The sequence below is a fragment of the Neltuma alba genome, unplaced genomic scaffold (assembly GCF_004799145.2).
Source record: "Neltuma alba isolate B1F8T4 unplaced genomic scaffold, ASM479914v2 tig00012117_pilon, whole genome shotgun sequence".
Classification (NCBI taxonomy): Eukaryota; Viridiplantae; Streptophyta; class Magnoliopsida; order Fabales; family Fabaceae; genus Neltuma; species Neltuma alba.
The window spans coordinates 41,629-47,628 of record NW_021636669.1 but is presented as its reverse complement, the minus strand read 5'-3'; the positions used below and the strand labels follow the sequence as shown (position 1 = coordinate 47,628).

General features: G+C 38.9%; 1 pseudogene; it reads left to right on the top strand.

Moving 5' to 3' along the window:
* The first annotated feature begins 222 nt into the window (after positions 1-222).
* On the top strand, positions 223-5,337 carry LOC114723010 (ABC transporter F family member 4-like; annotated as a pseudogene).
* The last annotated feature ends 663 nt before the right edge of the window (positions 5,338-6,000 follow it).

The window sequence follows — 6,000 nt, the reverse complement described above, 5'->3', positions numbered from 1 at the left end:
TTTTATTAAAATGTCCACTAGCGTTTTGTAATATTCCTATTTTATCCCTCTCCCTGCTTAATCAGGCCCTCACACGCCTAGCCCTTCACAACGGAAGGCGGAAATCCTTTGGGTAGAAATGGATATTTCCTTTTAAAATTTTGCTGATAATCTGAAATTACCTTAAAGCCCTTCTAACTAAATAAAATAACCCAGGCTTGCGCGGCGGGCAGGGGGTCGGGTCAGTCGCTAACTAGCTCGGGGATCAGAAATCCCTAGCGCTTTCTTCAACAGCACCAACGCTCCTCTTCGTCGTTTGCTGGTCTCCTTGCCATCGCCGGTGCGTCTGCCAGGGGCCACCGCCGTCATCTTTCTCCTCTGCTCAGTTTCTCGGGTTGCTGCTTGTTTTCCTCCTCTGTCCGGCGTGATCCTCTCTTCTCCTCAACCGACGTTGTGGTGATTGTAAGCTTATTTCCTTGAATGTGTCCCTTTGATTCGGTCTTCATCCAATCTGTTCATTGAGTATGGGTGTTCTGTAACAAATCTTTTCTTCTTCCCTTCGTTGCTGCAATTGTAGCTTTGGTGGCTGCTGTGGGTGAATCTAGGAAGGAGACTAGAATTCATAATAAGTCAGAGGATTGAAAGAAACACAGAGAGAGACTTGTTTTGCTAATTTCATTTGTATGTATGGTCTTTGTCTGGTAAAATGTTTATTAGTGGAATTGAGTTAAAATGAACAGCTAGAGAGGATTGAAGTATCATAATCTCAGTTAGGGATTTGAGACAATCTTGTGTGCCCACTAGGTGTTTGATGGAACGTTTGGTAGAGAAGAGACTTAATTGAAAGTATATTTCTAAACTATCTTGATGGTGAAGAAGAATTGAAATCCTGTTCCGTATGATTATGATGCAAATCTTGGATAACGATAAAACTTGGAAGTTCTGTAATTTTACACTAAATTGTGGTTATAGTGATTGTTTGTGAATAAATTTGAAGACGCATATGAGATGTTTGTTACTTGTGAAGATGCGCATGAGATGTTTCGTTGATCTCTTGGGCTGTTCTTGTTGAATCTCTAGTCGAGCTGCTTGTTATTTTCCCTAATTAATTTTGGTCCACCAAGGTTGGGATAGCATGTCAAAACCTTAAGATTTTTCCAGCTTGAGGCCGTGAATCTATTGTTTATACGAGGTTAGTAGTTGGCCAGATATTAGGCTTTTTATTGTTTTGATCGATTATTATCCACTCTGCAAAGATGGGATCAGGTTTGACTGTAGGTAAGCGTGCTCTAGTTCATGGCTCTTCAACTGTTCCGTGGGAGGGTGATTTTTACGAAAGCAAACTATCTCTAAGTCTGTTAACACTTATATTTGATAATATTTTGTGTCTGATCGTTGATTACTTGTTTTCATTGTTGACTGGTTGTTTTCTGTTGACCACACTGGAGCTTAAACCGAGTATTGGCCACTCAACTTTGGCTTCACCCTTGAAGTGTTTTAGTTCTCTTAATTTTATCTCTTAATTATGGTGGTGCTTGTACTCTTATCAAGTTAAGAGAGAAATCAATGTCTGATTTACCTCTCCTTTTTGTGCTTGTAAATCAGCGTGAAGTTAGTTTTGTTTTGTGATCTAGGGTCTGTTACCGAGGTCAGCTTGTAATCTAGTTCAACCACCTGTGATATTTTTTTCTTATGCATCTCTAGCGACTTCTCTATCATACCTTTTGGTCTCTATTTTCTTCCATCTGTTGCTCTCTTTGCTTTTCTGACTACAGTGACACTCTGTGATCTGTGAAGGTTGGCTAGCATGCTGTGGTTTTGCTTTTATTTTGATAGTTGATAATGAAACATTAGAAGTTGCATCGTGTCAATTTCATAGTCTATGAACTGTGGTTTTATAATTCATTATTCATGGTGGTTCAGATTTATGGTTTCTTTTATGTCATTTTATTTTGAAGTTTCCATCTAATGTACTTTTTGATTCTGGGTATCAAATTATTTTTTCAACTTAGCTGTCTCTCAATCTGCCTATTTTATATGTCTCATTAATTATGGTGAAACAACTACTATAATTCCAGTGCAAACTATTAAAAAATTAACTGTGGCAGTGACTTTTTTTTTCCCCCATATGTAGCCTTGGGGTTTCATTTTATTATAGTCATGATTTTCATCATGCCTCTCTCTGCATTTTTCATGTTGCAGTCTCTTCTTTGTTATTTCCGTCAGGTGGGTTTGTAATTTTTCAACTTCACTAGAATCTGTATTTTAAAATCAACACTTTGAAGATTCTAATTTATTGTGATTATTTGTGATGCATGTTTGACTCCCAATTAATATTGTTTCTTTCATTTACCTGCATATTATGTTCATGATCCTGTTTTATTTTGGTAAACTATGATAGAGTGAAATTAGTACTACTGCATGGTTCCTTTGACGGAACATTTGGTCAATGGATGGCCAAATATGAGAAGTATATTCTAGGTTGAATGGATCATGTTATTGATTTGGAAAAATTATTGAAGAACGACAATGTTACTGTAGTCTCTTGATTCTTTAAGAGGCATTTTTCATATGATGCTTTGTGAATATGCTGACCCTGTTAGTAATATCCATTTTAGTTGAACTTTCATTTTAATATTAATTCCTATTTGATCAGTTCAGCTTCTTGATATCATGATCATATCTATCCTTTTTGACGTATATATGGTGCATGTAACTTTTAATGGAAGGGTAAAATGATCTTTAGCTATTTTCTGCTGTGATCTTTCCATGGGGTTTGAATGTTTTGGAACCTTAATGTTATTGTGAATTCCTATTTTCTTCTTCTTTGGCAGTAGTGTAGTTAACAATTTTAACATAAACTTATGTGGATTCTGCTTCCTTGTATCAGATTTTTGCAATGGGAAGGAAAAAGACAGAGGAAGCCGGCGCTGCCGCAAAGGCTAAGAAAGAAAAGTTCTCTGTCTCTGCCATGCTTGCTAGTATGGATGAAAAACCTGATAAACCCAAGAAAGCATCTTCATCCAGTAAGCCCAAGGCAAAATCTGCTCCAAAAGTTTCTACATACACCGATGGTATTGATCTTCCTCCCTCTGATGATGAAGATGATGTCATGGAAGAGGAGGAAGAACAAGATAGTGCACCTAAGCGGTCCACTCAGCAGCAAAGGCCTGACTTAAAGCCTCTTGAGGTGTCTGTCACTGACAAAGAGGTAAAAAAGCGGGAAAAGAAGGATCTTCTAGCTGCCCATGCTGCAGAGTTGGCGAAACAGGAAGCACTTAGGGATGACCGTGATGCTTTTACTGTGGTCATTGGAAGCCGGACTTCAGTGCTTGATGGAGAAAATGACACTGATGCCAATGTGAAGGATGTGACAATAGAGAACTTTTCTGTGTCAGCTCGGGGTAAAGAACTCCTTAAGAATGCATCAGTGAAGATATCTCATGGGAAGAGGTATGGTTTAGTTGGGCCCAATGGAAAGGGTAAGTCCACACTGCTGAAGCTCCTTGCCTGGAGGAAGATACCAGTGCCAAAGAATATTGATGTGCTTCTGGTTGAGCAGGAGGTTGTTGGTGATGATAAAACGGCGCTTGAAGCTGTTGTTTCAGCTAATGAAGAACTTGTTAAAACCCGACAAGAAGTGGCTCTTCTTCAAAATGCAAGTTCTGTTGATGAAAGTGGAGACAAGGATGATGGTTATGAAGATGATGCAGGAGAGAAGCTTGCTGAGCTGTATGAGAAGTTACAGTTGATGGGATCTGATGCAGCTGAAGCTCAGGCATCAAAGATTCTAGCAGGATTAGGTTTTACAAAGGATATGCAGGCCCGCGCTACAAAATCATTTAGTGGGGGTTGGAGGATGAGAATTTCTTTAGCCAGAGCGCTTTTTGTTCAGCCAACTCTATTATTGCTTGATGAACCAACAAATCATCTTGACCTGAGAGCTGTTCTCTGGTTGGAGGAGTACTTGTGCCGTTGGAAGAAGACTTTGGTGGTCGTTTCACATGATAGGGATTTCCTAAATACAGTTTGTAATGAGATTATTCATTTGCATGATTTGAAACTTTATATCTACCGTGGAAATTTTGATGATTTTGAAAGTGGTTATGAGCAGCGCCGCAAAGAGATGAATAAGAAGTTTGAGATTTATGATAAGCAAATGAAAGCAGCCAAAAGAAGTGGAAATCGGGTTCAGCAGGAAAAGGTGAAGGATCGAGCTAAGTTTGCAGCTGCTAAGGAAGCAGCAAAAAGCAAGGGTAAAGGCAAGGGCAAGGTTGATGAGGATGATGCCCCAGCAGATGTTCCACAAAAGTGGAGGGATTACAGTGTTGAGTTTCACTTCCCTGAACCTACTGAACTAACACCTCCTTTGCTGCAGCTCATTGAAGTGAGCTTCAGCTATCCAAAGCGGCCAGATTTCAGACTCTCAAATGTTGATGTTGGCATTGATATGGGGACTCGTGTCGCCATTGTTGGGCCTAATGGAGCCGGGAAATCGACACTGCTGAATCTTCTTGCGGGTGACTTGTCTCCAACTGAGGGTGAAGTTCGAAGAAGTCAGAAATTGAGGATCGGAAGATATTCCCAGCACTTTGTGGACCTCCTAACAATGGATGAAACACCTGTCCAGTATCTTCTTCGTCTTCATCCAGATCAGGAAGGGCTCAGTAAGCAGGAGGCTGTTCGAGCAAAACTTGGTAAGTTTGGATTGCCTAGTCATAATCATCTTACCCCTATTGTCAAACTATCAGGAGGGCAGAAAGCTCGGGTGGTATTCACCTCAATATCCATGTCAAAGCCCCACATTTTGCTGTTGGATGAACCACTAATCATCTAGACATGCAAAGTATTGATGCGTTAGCTGATGCATTGGATGAATTCACTGGTGGAGTTGTTCTTGTTAGTCATGATTCTAGATTGATATCGCGTGTATGTGATGATGAAGAGAGGAGTCAAATATGGGTAGTTGAGGATGGTACCGTCAAATTCTTTGATGGAACTTTTGAGGATTACAAGGACGAATTGCTGAGAGAAATTAAAGCTGAAGTCGATGATTGAGCTTGCTTTGACAACAGTCAATTTATGGCATCAGTTCATCCACATATATATATCTTGTTTTACAGTTGGTTATGTATTTGTACAATAAAAGTTACCTGCATCATACAGATGCCAGATTTTGGTCCTGCACTTTACCACCTCTTTTGCTCTGGCCTATTTATACAATTGAGTGTGATCACTATGTTGCGAGAGAAGCTATAAATTTTTTTGCTTTGGAGCAATTTTTCTTTTCAGCCGTTGAGTTCTTGGGCAACTGATTGACTCCAATTTAAAATGTTCAAGGGGGGTACATTTTGAATATCTGTTCCTGTTTTTTTCCATTGCTAAATTTTAGGGGTGCACGAGTAACGTAATATTGTTCTTATGCTATTTGAATTATGTAGAAGCCCATAGAAACTATATATTCGGATTTATTCCCCCGCATAATTATGAATAGGTCTTGGAAGTGTTTCAAAATAATAAAATTTTCCCTAGTAGCGGGAAAGCATATCGCCAAAAACTCAGTCCATTTGATCGTATTCATCATAGGGTAATCTATTTGAAAAATTCACTCGCCTCTGCATATTTCATTACATTTTTATGAGGTAAGTTCCACACTAAGTTTGATTGTATCAGATTTTGTAATCTCCCACCGCAATCCTCTAGGCAGATGCTATCATCTCTCTACCAACCCCATGCCATTAGCCACAACCGTTATATGACTTTATTTGAAAAAATTATTACATGCCTTCGTTTGGTTTTAAAAAAAATTTTAACAAGTCAATTTAAAAAATTAAAAAAATGAGTTATAAAATTTTGATAAAAAACTAGGATCTTCTACCCGTGCGTTGCATGGATCATTGTGGTGCATGTAATTTTTTCGCAGGTTATGTATTATTGTGCTTGTTTAGGTGTAAGTTATATAAGAGGTGAAGATGGTTATCTAGTTGCCTGAAATGCATAAATGTAAGTTAATCCTAGAGT